Source organism: Stomoxys calcitrans, chromosome 4 (genome assembly GCF_963082655.1).
Source record: "Stomoxys calcitrans chromosome 4, idStoCalc2.1, whole genome shotgun sequence".
Taxonomy (NCBI): Eukaryota; Metazoa; Arthropoda; class Insecta; order Diptera; family Muscidae; genus Stomoxys; species Stomoxys calcitrans.
Genome location: NC_081555.1, coordinates 171348719 through 171362620, shown reverse-complemented (window position 1 = coordinate 171362620; position 13902 = coordinate 171348719). Strand labels below are relative to the sequence as shown.

The 13902-nt window shown below is 37.7% G+C and overlaps 1 protein-coding gene across 5 annotated transcripts in view; it reads left to right on the top strand.

Moving 5' to 3' along the window:
* Positions 1–501: 501 nt before the first annotated feature.
* Positions 502–13902, top strand: part of LOC106085555 (neprilysin-1) — an 81158-nt gene continuing 67757 nt past the window's right edge. For 2 of the 5 annotated variants that reach the window (XM_013249860.2, XM_059367538.1), the window contains exon 1: positions 502–1047. The gene's annotated coding sequence lies outside the window, so the exon portion shown is untranslated. The remainder of the gene's footprint in view (positions 1048–13902) is intronic. The other 3 variants (XM_013249861.2, XM_013249866.2, XM_059367539.1) reach the window with 3 other exon arrangements.

Genomic DNA, 13902 nt, shown 5'->3' with positions numbered 1-13902 from the left:
AAAATTTCATGAAAATCGGTTCAGCCGTTTTTGAGTCTATAAGGAACACACAAACAAACATACAATCAAGCAAACCGACAAACACAAATTGATTTTTATATGTTTTATTTATTTTATATGAGAAGAAAATATGTATTTAAATTGTGGATGCATTTACTAGTCTGATCTGTTTCTCCCAATTGCCTACCTTTTCGCCTTAGAAGATAAGGAAAACACAAACCCGTTACATAAATGTACTCTCAACATTTAAGAGACCACTTTATTTATTAAATGCCGGTTCTGTTGTTTAAACTCTCTTTACTGCACTCTCTTTAATATTCTCTTTGCCATACATGGGCAAATAGTGATAACGGCACGTAAAGAGAACTTTTGTGTTTGTTTACGTATTTATGCACGAACGTTTGTAACCGCAAACGAATGTGGATTGTGTCGTGCAATGTAAAAAGCTAGAAGGGTAAAGTTCTTGTTAGCCAACTTAAAACCAGTTAGTCGTGTGCGAATTATCTGTTGATGTGGTTGAGACATCCTCCTTGAATGGATTTATAAAGAGAAAACAAACAAAAACCACACACAAACCCTTGATACATTATGTGCCACCACGTGAATGGAGGGACAATAATCAACTAGCAACCGACACAGTGAATGAAGTGAATAACAATGGTGGTGAACTTGATTAATGACAGAGTTTTCTTGAAGCCATCAACGCATTTATGGACATAATTTATTGCTTGCACCACTGCTGCTTCTTTTTGTAATATAACTACCGTGTTAATGTGTATGACTGTGTAAATCAACCACAGTACCAGATGTTTACAAATTTTAAGTCGCAAAATGAATTTTCATTCATAGATTTGCCAGAGCAACCGCAATGTAAATGTGAATATGAACTTGACAAAAAAAAAAAAAAATAATAATAATCCGAGTGGTTTAAATCGAATAACAAATTGGTTAATGTATCATTTGCACCTACAATGACAGTGCTTAAACCTCAAAGCTGCATTAAACACATTGAAATAAGTACTCTTGCAACTTAACAGAAAGTTAATGGTAACATATGCTACTGAATGAATTGCGCCAAAAGTGTTAATAACAATTAAACAGAATTTGGTCATAAAAACAAGTGTTTAAAAAAAAGCCTGTTTAGTCAAATAATGACATTTGCATACCCAGGCGAATATTCCTATCAATGACATATGGTTTTATTAGTATAAATGTTATGGGGATTGTGTGTTTTGTTTTGCTCTATAAACAACAAAGCCTGCATATGGCTCTTGTTTTCTCTGCATTGTGACAATATGTTAGTAATCCCTAAATGAGGCTTACTTAAGGGATAATAAAATTACAGAAATTAATGCAAAACAAAATATACCACAACATTAATTGTTCTATAAAATTAACAAAAACTGCAACAACAATAGAAAACATTACAAATATTTAAAAAAAAAATAATTTTTTTATAAAAATTTCAACAAAACTTGATTATCACAAAAATTTTACGGAAACATTTTTGGATAATTAACTAAATAATTGGAAAATATTAAAAAAATTTTATTTTATAAAAATAATATAAAAAATAAAATAATATGGAGGGCACCGTAGCGCAGAGGTTAGCATGTCCGCCTATGACGCTGAACGCATGGGTTCGAATCCTGGTGAGACCATAAAAAAAATGTTCAGCGGTGGCATGCCGTTCGGACTCGGCTATAAACAAAGGAGGCCCTTTTCATTGAGCTTAAACTTGAATCGGACTGTACTCATTGATATGTGAGAAGTTTGCCCCTGTTCCTCAGTGGAATGTTCATGGGCAAAATTTGCAATTTGCAATATAAAAAGAAGAAAAAAAAATACTTTAAAATTTTTTTGGATAATTTTCTTTGGCAAAATGTTGTATTTATACCCTACACCACTACTGTGGTACAGGGTATTAGAACTTAGTGAATTTGTTTGTAACACCCAAAAGGAAGAGAGAGATAGACCCATTGATAAGTATACCGATCTACTCCGAATCACTTTCTGATTCGATTTAGCTATGTCCGTCTGTCTGGCTGTCTGTCTGTCCGCCCGTCTGTCTGCCCACGTTAATTTGTGTACAAAGCACAGGTCGCAATTTTCATCCGATCGTCTTCAAATTTGGTACAGGCATGTTTTTCGGTCTAGAGACGAAGCCTATTGAAATTGGAAAGAATCGGTTCAGATTTGGATATAGCTCCCATATATATGTTTGTCCGATTATCAGTAATAATGCAATAAAATGGTCATTTGTTAACCGATTTTCTTGAAATTTGTCAGGAAGGATTTTTTTATGACCCTCGGAAAAATCGGTTCAGATTTAGTATAGCTCCCATATATCTGCTTGTCCGATTATCAGTAATAATGCAAAAAAATGGTCATTTGTTAACCGATTTTCTCGAAATTTGGCAGGAAGGATTTTTTTATGACTCTCGACATTACAGGTGAATTTCAAGGAAATCGGTTCAAATTTAGATATAGCTCTCTATATATATCGCCCGATTTGCACTGCTAGAACCACTGCAAGCGTATTTACTGACCCATCTTCCCAAAACTTCATACGACGCTTTCCTCAATGACTCTCACAGTATCTGAGAAGTTTGCTCGAAATCGGTTCAGATTTGGATATAGCTCCCATATATATGTTCATCCGATTTTCAGTAATATTGCAATAAAATGGTCTTTTGTTAAGCGATTCTCTCAAAATTTGGCAGGAAGGACTTTCTCTTGTCTCTCGACATTACTGGTGAATTTCATGGAAATCGGATCAAATTTAGATTTAGCTCTCTATATATATATATCGCCCGATTTGCACTGCTAGAGCCATTGCAAGCGCATTTACTGACCCATCTTCCTAAAACTTCATACGACGCTTTCCTCAACGACTCTCACAGTATCTGAGAAGTTTGCTCCAAATCGGTTCAGATTTGGATATAGCTCCCATATATATGTTCATCCGATTTTCAGTAATATTGCAATAAAATGGTCTTTTGTTAACCGATTGTCTCAAAATTTGGCAGGAAGGATTTTCTCTTGACTCTCAAAATTACAGGTGAATATCATGGAAATTGTAGTTAACCCATTAACGCCGAACGGCTAGAAATACTCAAAAATAGAAATGTGTCAGAAAAATTCTAGCTCAAGGCATGAAGAGAACGGATTAAAAATTGTAAAATAAAAATTTTCTCGTCTATAGATGTTTTGGGAGAAGATTGCCTTGTCAAGCAATTCAGCAATTTTATAAAAGCCCGAAATAAACAAAAAACAAACAAAAAGGCGTTAATTCCGGCCGGGCCGAACTTTAGATACCCACCACCTGGGGTAAATCACCTTTCGTCAAAATCCGATGAAAAGTGCATACCTTATGCCCCATAGCAGCTATATCGAAATATGTTCCGATTTGGACTAAATACTAATAAGTACAAGTCATTGTTCAATTTTGTAGAGCAAAATATTGGTCTTTTTGGCAGCTATGTTCAAATATAAACCGATCTGAACCATATGGGACACGGATGTCGAAAATCCTAACATAAGTCACTACGTCAAATTTCAACGAAATCGGTTAATAAATGCGCTTTTTAGGGGGCTATGATTTTAAATCGAGAGATCGGTCTATACAACTCACTGTCTCAAATTTCGGCCACATCGAACAATAAATGCGCTTTTATGGGTTCTAAACCTTAAATCGAGATATCGGTCTATACGGCAGCTATATCCAAATCTGAACCGGACCGTGCCATACTGCAGAAGTATGTCGAGGGGCTTAACTTACCTCACTGTCCCAAATTTTGCCGACATCGGACAATAAATGCGCCTTTTATGGGCTCAAAGCCTTAAATCGAAAGATCGGTCTATATGGCAGCTATATCCAAATCAGGGCCGATCTGTGCCATATAAGGCTATATAAGGGCTATATCAAGATATAGTCCGATATAGTCCATAGTCCGATATAGCACTGTGCAAAGTTTCAGGTCAATATCTCTATTTTTAAAGATTGTAGCGTGATTTCAACAGAATGACGGACATGCCTAGATCGTCGGGCCGAATCTTGGGAAACCACCACCATGGATTCTGCTAATATATGAGAGCTATATCTGGTTATAGACCGAATTGGACCTTACTTGGCGCAGTTGTTAAGAGTCATAACAGAACACTATATACAAAATTTCAGCCAAATCGAATAAAAATGGCGGCTTGTAAGGTCTCAAGAAGTCAGATCGGGAGGTCGATTTGAAACGTACAGAACGCTATGTAAAAAATTTCAGCCAAATCGGATGAAAATTGAGGCTTCTAGGGGCTCGTGAAGTCAAATCGGTAGATCGGTTTAAATGGGAGCTATATCAGGTTATAAACGGATTTGAACCGTACTCGGCTTAGTTGTTGGAAGTCATAACAGAACACTATGTGCAAAATTTCAGCCAAATTTGACGAAAATGACCAACATTGACCCAATGACCTACATTGATATAAAGTATCTGTGCAAAATTTCAAGCGGCTAGCTTTTTGCGTTCGACCGCAATCGTGATTTCGACACACGGACAGACGGACATGGCTAGTTCGACTCAGAACGTCGAGACCATCAAGAATATATATACTTTATGTGATTCTATTATAGTAGATAGATAATAGATCAATATTTCGAGGTGTTACAAACGGAATGATTAGATTAGTACACCCCCATCCTTTGTTAGTGGCTTTAAAAATTTGAAAACAGCAGAAAATGTTTGCTGTTTTCGAAACAAATTACTGCTGTCCCATTTTCAGCAGACTTTTTGCTGTTTCAGCAACCATTTTTGCTGTTTTTACTATGAGTTTACATCAAATTTTGGACCGATATGAGACGATACCATTTCCAAAATTTCAGGCAAATCGAACAATAATTGCGCCCTCTGGAGGCTCAGAAAGTCAATTTGGGAGATCGGTTTATATGGCAGCTATATCAGCTTATTAACCGATTCAGAGATCATATTTGGCACAGTTATTGGAAGTCATAACAAAACTAAATATTCAAAATTTGAAATCGAATAATAATTGCGGCCTTCAGAAGCTCAAAAAGTCTAGTCGGGAGATCGGTTTATATAGCGGCTATATCAGGTTATGGACTAATTTAGACCATACTTGGTACAGTTGTTGGATGTCATACCAAAACGATATGTGCTAAATTTCAGGTTTGTTTTTTTTTGCGCATATGCAAGCTAACATCGTCGTACGTAACGTTTCATCTCTGCTCTTTTGTTTTTGGTTGATCTGTTTTTTTCCAAACTTCTTTTTGTTGTCTATGCGTTCAACATCAGTTATTTTTGACTGGCATTTACCACAGGGGTAACTACCAAACCCGACATTAGTTATTTATTAGTTGCCAACCGTGGGTTATTTTATTTATTAATAAAAACACCATTTGGTTTTAAATTATTTATAAAAGTTTTACTTTTTGGGAAAAATGCATTCTTATTTTAGCGTTAGAAAAAATTTTAAATCAAATTTTTGTCTTTAGAGATAATTTCAATCAATTTATTTTTTTCTTTAGAGAAAATATTTTTTTGTGAAAATTGTCTTAAGAGAATCATTGTCTAAGGAGAACAATTTGTTGAAATTTTTTCTTTAGGATGATTGCCCTCCCATGCGTATGAGTATTATGATTTTTTCCCCTTTTAGCAAAATGTTAATCATACGCACACAGGTATAATGATTGGCCCCAATTGAATTTTGCTCAAATATTGCAATTGCAAATTTTGCCCATGAACATTAAGGAACAGGGGCAAACTTCGCACATATCAATGAGTGCTGTCCGATTCAAGCTCAATGCTTATGGACCTCCTTTTTATAGCCGAGTCAGAAAGGGATGCCTCAGTGCGACACCCCTTTTGTGAGAAGTTTTTACATGACACAGTACCTCACAAATTTCGCTAGCATTGGGAGGGGATAAGGAACAGGGGCAAACTTCGCACATATTAATGAGTGCTGTTCGATTCAAGTTATAGCTCAATGCTTAGGGACCTCCTTTTTATAGCCGAGTCAGAAAGGGATGCCTCAGTGCGACACCTCTTTGGTGAGTGGTGTTTACATGACACAGTACCTCATAAATTTCGCCAACATTGGGAGGGGATAACAATCGCTGACAATTTTCTGATGTTCTCGCCTGGATTTGAGCTCAGGATTTCAGCATAATGGTAACCTCTGCGCAATGGTGGTGTCTTTAAAGAAAATTATTTTCAATTTTTTTCCAGAGAATTTTTTTTTTTAAGTTTTTCTAAAATTTGTCTTTTTTTGTAAAATATTAAAATAAAACGAAAAAGTTAATTCCAATGGTAAAGGCATGGCGAGCTACGGGTCATGACCGTCTTTTTCATTGGATTGGAAAGACTAGGATGGGCAAATATCCTCATATTGAGCCATCAGGCGGTGCAGTGGCGGGACACTCTATACCAGCTAACGAACAGGGGCCGACACCAACTCACTCAATATTGGGAAGATTAGGATAAGCAAAGATCCTAATACTAAAACATAATGGGCTTTTGACCCTTGATTGGCAGATCGGTCTATATGGGCAGCTACATCTAAATATAGTCCGATCTGAACCATATTTGATGTCGGGAGGCTTACAACAACTCATTGTTTCAAATTTCAGCAAAATTGGGAAATAAATGTAGCTTTTATGGGCCTAAGACCCTTAATCGGTAGATCGGTCTACATGGCAGCTATATCTATATATAATCCGATCTAAACCATATTTAGGTCGGATGTCTTTACTTTACTTACTTTAATTGGCTATGACAGAACATCTGTTCAGCTAGCCAAACATAGAATAGGGTTCCAAGCGCGTCGATCTTCTGCGCTCATTCTAAAATCTCTGACATCAAGTTTCGACATGTCTCCCACCACTTGATCTTTCCATCGGGCTTTTGGTCTTCCCGGTTTGCGTGTACCACCATGTTTACTTCAAAAAGGCTTCTTTGCTGGAGCTTCTTCATCCATTCTGAGCCAACGCAGCCGTTGTATTTTGATGCGTGTAACTATGCTATCGTCGTCATACAGCTCATACAGTTCGTTGTTCATACGTCGCCTATATTCTCCATTAACGCAAACGGGTCCGTATATTTTACGAAGAATCTTTCTTTCAAATACTCCAAGCACAGCCTCATCTGCTTTCACAAGTACCCATGCCTCAGAACAATATAACAACACGGATAGTATCAGTGTCTTGTATAGTGTAATCTTTGTCTGTCGAGAGGTGGCCTTGTTTCTAAACTGCTTACTTAGTCCAAAGAAGCATCTGTTTGCCAGTATTATTCTTCGCTTTATCTCAAAACTGGTTTCATTCGTTTCGGTTACGGCGGTGCCGAGGAAGATGAAGTTACTGACTATCTCAAAGTAGCAGTTCCCAACTTTCTCCATTTACTACTTCCGGTGACCGACCTATGATGTCGATGTCATCGGCATAGGCGAGTAGCATGTGTTCTCTTGTGATTAGTGTGCCATATCTATTCACATCTGAATCTTGTATAATCTTCTCCAGCAGGATATTAAAGAGATCACACGAGATCACACTTCCTTGCCTGAAACCTCGTATGGTATTAAATGGTTCGGAGAGATTATTTCCTATTCTTACCGAGTAACGCGTATCAGCAAGTGTCATCCTGCAGAGTCTTATTAATTTTGCAGAGATACCAAACTCAGACATGGCTTGAAATACCTTTGAACGTAAAGGAGTATCATAAGCGGCTTTGTAGTCAACAAAGAGATGGTAGGTGTTGATTTGTCCTTCTCGGGTCTCTTCCAGGATTAGGCGCAGTGTGAATATATCTGGTCCAGGGTGGATTTACCAGGTCTTAATTTTAGGTTTTAATCTTTCACACAGTACGCTTGAGAGTATCTTGTATGCGATGGGAGGAAAATTATTCCTCTGTAGTTGGCACATTCCGTCTTGTCTCCTTTCTTGTGTACGGGACATAGTATGCTGAGGTTCCAATCATCGGCTATGCGTTCTTCTAGCCAAAATACGCAGATAAGCTGATGCATACGCTTTATCAGCGTGTCACCTCCGGTCTTAAATAGTTCAGCGGGTAACCCGTCGGCTCCTGCTGGCTTGTTGTTCTTTAGTCGGGTCACTGCTACCTGGACCTCCTTCTGACTAGGAGGTAAACATTCTATACCATCATCATTGATCGGTTCTGCGGTATCCTCTTCGCCGCCAACATCGGACACTAGCAGTTGAGTAAAATGTTCTTTCCATATCTTCAGCATGTTATCGGTGTCAGTTACCAGATTTCCTTCTTTGTCTCTGCAGAAGGATGTGCCTGCACCAAAGCCATCGGTTTGATGTTTAATTCTTTGGTAGAATTTCCGGACTTCATTCTTTCCATTTCACGTCTTTCCATATCCGTTTTCTTTTTCTGAGGAATAGACGTTTCTCCTCTCTCCTTTTCTCCCGATACTTCTCCTTTATCTGGCGCGTTGCTACTGATTGCAGGGTTGCTCTATATGCCCCATACTTAGCTTCAGTAACATCTCGACACTCTTGGTCGTACCATGGGTTTCTGGGAGGAGGCTTCCGGTACCCAAGTACGGTTTTCGCGGCATTTTTCATGGAGTGGGCAATAGTTTGCCACTGCGCCATTATATCATCGGAACAAGGAGTGCTTTCATCAAGCAGTTGGGTCAGTCGAGTGGAGTGTGCCGTTGCCACCTTTTGTGTTTGCAGCTTTTTAATGTCTAGCTCCCGTGCAGTGTCAGATTGTACTTTCCTCGCCATGTTCAAACAGGTGCGAACCTTTGCTGCAACAAGGTAATGATCCGAATTTGTATTCGCTCCACGGATCGATCGTACATCTAACACGCTCGATGAATTCCTTCCATCTATCACAACGTGATCAATTTGGTTCCTCGTGTTTTGATGGGGTGACAGCCATGTCGCTTTGTGAATATTTTTATGTTGAAATCTAGCGCTACTAACTACCATGTTTTTTGCCGCGGCGAAATCTATCAGCCTCAACCCATTGCTGGACGTTATCTCGTGGCTAAAGTTTCCGACTGTTGGACCAAAAATGTCTTACTTCCCTATCTTCGCCTTAAAATCTGCCATAACGATTTTAATATCATAGGCGGGGTCATATTCTCTCTCCAGGCGCTTGTAGAAAATATCCTTGGTCTGCTCGTCCTTGGCCAAATAAGGCTGATGTTAAAGAATTTGACTTTTATGCGGATTGTCGAGGTTCGGATGTCGGGAGGCTTAAAATCTAACACATCTAATAAGAATCAAGCAAGTAATTCTGTTATCGGCATCCATTCGATCGGTATAGTGGACATCATCTTGTTTTAGATGTTTCAAACAAATTCACAGAGTTATAAACTTTAGGGGTGTAGTATAAAAAATTATTTCTATTCAATTTCATTTCATTAAAACTTATAATGCGCATTTTGAACGCATGCATGCTCGACCTTTCTTTTCAATTTCTTTTTTGTCACCCACATCCGATATATGTCTTAAGCACTGCCTGTCTCTAATGAACATTTCATTGGCCTAGGGCAAGATTTGAACTTTTTTGCTGCTAAGTACTAAAAGCGACCCTTTTCCGTTGCTTCAGTTATTCCGTTCAGCGTATATGAATATGAAAACTTTTAAGTTTGAGTTAAGTTAATTTCCGTTCTAACGATAACAAAATTATGCACCAAGTACAAGAAGAGTGCTGAGAATGATTGGAGCCTAAGGGGCAAAAGCAGTTGGGTTTATAAAAATAGCAAAAATAACCTCTTTCTAGTTGAATGAAAACACAGGCAAATGAAACAAACATGTTTTGCTTTCATGTAGTTTTACTATTTTTGAAATCAAACATTAACTTTGTGTCCCACCATTCGATTGTTATACACCACATATCCAAATAAGCAGAGTATAAAGTCCCTAAACTTGGCTGCCTGATTTAGGGAACAGTTTATAAGTCAGCTGATGACACTTTATGTGGGCCCGGCAGAAGTTTTTGGTTGTCCAAAGGATTCTGACTCAGAGTATATGTTTTGGATTTGCTTTCAGCTCACTCTTATATTGTTCTAAATCCTTAAAAACAAATCTAATCCTATCAAAAATTTCACCAATCATCAGTTCATCATTATTTGGGTCTCTATTAAGTATGTTGTTATGGCGGCGTTGATGGACTCATGTTTTCACCAGAGAAAAATGCTTAACGCATCGCACCATATGAGTCATATTTGTCATAATTAATGTAAATCAACGTGCAGAATGTATCTTTGGTTACATGTCCTTCTGGGACACAAATTCAGGATTATATTAGCTACGAGGTCGAAACTGAGTCTCTAATCTGGCTGCACGGGTTACAAAGACCTATGGAAAAGCTTAATGTTAAAGTTCCAGCAAACACGGCACGTGTTTCCTTATCATAAAATGGACGAAAAGAGAACTCATGAAATACTTGCAGTCAAAGTGGCACTCGTGTCCGAAATAGGTAGTCACAACGAAGATTAAACCACAACATTAGGTAGCTGCATTTGATATAAAGGCTACACAAAATGGTGAGGAACACTTGAAACAGTGTGCAAAACTCTAGAATCGCGTTGTTACTTGGTTTAATAAATCTTTCTTTACTTTTTCCCTATATGTTTACCAAAACCCCATCTCCATTGTTGTCCCCCCCGAAAACTCCTCTTATCTTTTACTTGACTCGCTTGTATACCCCCACTGGCCAATTATCGAAACGCCAGTGGCACAATAAATTCATATTGATTTTTTTACACTTTCCATAAAATCATCACCATGATAACGAAACTGGCTGGTCATAACGGCAATCAGTTTTGCCGACAAGTTAAGAAGCACCGAGCAGGATTATAATCTGCGATATATCAAGGCATTATAATATGTTTATAATTTCTAATTTTTGTTTTATTATTTCTTGACGGGTTAAGAGCACTCTTATCACCTGTACTAGACTGAAGCGTTAATTGACTTTTTTTAATAATGCGTTGTGCTTAAATAAGAACAGACATTTAAAATGGCCGTTATCATTTTGAATGTCTGTTCTTATTTGGAATTTTTAATTTGGAAATATTGAAGAAATTTGATAGAATAAGGGATGTCTATTTTGAAAAATATATAAAAAACAAGTAAAAAGGCGTTAAGTTCGGCCGGGCCGAACTTTGGATACCCACCACCACCAGTGAAAATTGGATAACTTAAGCACCCAAATTCGGCACGGACATTGAGTGGTCTAATATATATGCCACTATTAAATTTTTTAGAACAAAATATTGGCCTTTTTGTAGAGACTAAAAATAGCTCACTGTTTAAAATTTCAGCGAAATCGGGTAATAAATAAAGCTTTTAAGACCCTTTATCGGCAGATCGGTCTATATGACAGCTATATCTAAATATAGTCCGATCTGAACCATATTTATATCAGATGACGGGAGGCTTAAAAAACCCCACTGTTTTAAAATTCAGCGAAATCGGATAAAAAATAAAGCTTTTATAGTCTTCAGACCGCGAGATCAGTCTATATGGCAGCTATATCTAAATATGGACCGATCTAATCCATATTTAGGTCAGATATCGCGAGTCTTAAAATAGCTCACTGTTTAAAATTTCAGCGAAATCGGGTAATAAATAAAGCTTTTATGGTCTTCAGACCCTTTATCGGGAGATCGGTCTATAAGGTAGCTATATCTAAATATGGTCCGATCTGAACCATATTTGAGTCAGTTATCGGGAAGCCTTAAACTACTCACTGTTTTTAGCAAAATCGGATTAAAATACAGTTTTTATGGGTATTAGACCCTTTATCGGCAGATCGGTCTATATAGCAGCTATATCCAAATATGGTCCTATTTGGCCCTTTCAAGAACTTAACCAGCGTGCACCAAAAAGACGTATCTGTGCCAAATTTCAGCGCAATATCTCAATTTTTGAAGCCTGTAGAATGATTACAACAGACGGACGGACATACGACGATCCGAAATATATATACTTTGTAGGGTCGGAAATTGATATTTCGATGTGTTGCAAACCGAATGATTAAATTAAAATACCCCCTAACCTACAGTGGTGGGTATACAAATATTAAAACCTTAGAATTTGTATACCCACCACCGAAGAATGGTTTGTCATTCCGTTTGCAACACATCGCAATATCAATTTCCGACCCTACAAAGTATATATATTTCGCATCATCGTAAATGATCAGCGTAAAAATCTAAGACGATCTAGCCGTGTCCGTCCGTCTGTCTGTTGAAATCACGCTACAGTCTAAAAATAGAGATATTGAGCTGAAACTTTGCACAGATTCTTTTTTTTTATCCATAAGCAGGTTAAGTTCGATGTTGGGCTATATCGGACTACATCTTGATATTGCCCCCATATAGACCGATCCGCCGATTTAGGGTCTTAGGTCCATAAAAGCCATATTTATTACCCGATTTTACTGAAATTTGGGACAGTGAGTTGTGTTAGGCCATTCGTCATTCTTCTTCAATTTGGCCCAGATCAGTCCAGATTTGGATATAGCTGCTATATAGACCGATCTCTCGATTTAGGGTCTTAGGCCCATAAAAACCAAATTTATTATCCGATTTTGCTGATATTTGAGACAGTGAGTTGTGTTAGGCCATTCGTCATTCTTCTTCAATTGTGCCCAGATTGGTCCAGATTTGGATATAGCTGCCATATAAACCGATCTCTTGATTTAAGGTATTGGGCCTATAAAATAGCTGCAATATAGACCGATGGACCCGAGGGCCCCCTCCCAGGCTACGTCCCTGATGGGAGCTATATCTAAATCTGAACAGATTTCTACAAAACTCCTTAGATATTGTGGCAGTCGTGGAGGAAAGCGTAAAGCAAAATTTTAGGAAAATTGGCTAAAACATGTGCTTGTAGTTGCTCTTGAAGTGAAAATCGGACGATATATGTATATGAGAAATTCATCATTAATATCGAGAATCACAAAAAAATCCGACCTGTCAAATTTTGAGTGTATCGGTTAACAAATGACGATGTTAGTGCAATTTTAGTCCAAATCGGACGAATATATATATGGGAGCTATATTCATATCTGAATCGATTTTTTTTCCAAATTTGAAGATGATCGGATGAAAATTGGGACCTGTACTTTGTACACAATCTAACATAGACAGACAGACAGACGCACATAGCTAAATCGAATAAAAAATTGATTTTGAGTCGATCGGTATACTTACCAACGGGTCAAGCTCTCTTCCTTTTGAGTGTTAAAAACAAATGCATTTAGTTATAATACCTTGTACCACAGTAGTGGCGTAGGGTATAAAAATGGGTTTAATGTTTTTCAAAGTATCCTCCAACAAGATTTGTACACTTTTGCTTGCACTTAAAGAAAATCTCTTTAAGTGCAAGCAAAAGTACTTTTCAACTCCGATTGAGACACCTCCAAAAAGGAGGTGAACAAAGATTATTCCTCTTCTCTTGTTCGTTATTCGAACTTCTCCCAAGACTTCAGTCAATCAAATTATGATGTTACAACTCAGAATTCCTTAGCGGAACAATAGCCAAAATTCGCCAATTTTGCCGGAAATATAGTCGACCATTTGTTTCGAAGTGCTTCTTCCAGTAACAACTTTCGTACGATTTGGATCATCTTCGAAGACCCATACGGTCGATTGTTGTTTTGTTTCGTGCTCATACACACAGATCCACGATTCGCCAATTGTGGCGATCTTATAAACGTATTTTGAAGCGCTGCGCTCGTATTTTTCCACAATTCTTCGTACTAATCGACACGAGTTTTTTTTTGAGTGGTTGGCAAATTGTGCGGAATCTAACGAGAAGCAAATTTGCTCATGAACATTCCATTAAGGAATAGGGGCAAACTTCTCACATATCCATGAGTGCTGTCCGGTTCAAATTTAAGCTCA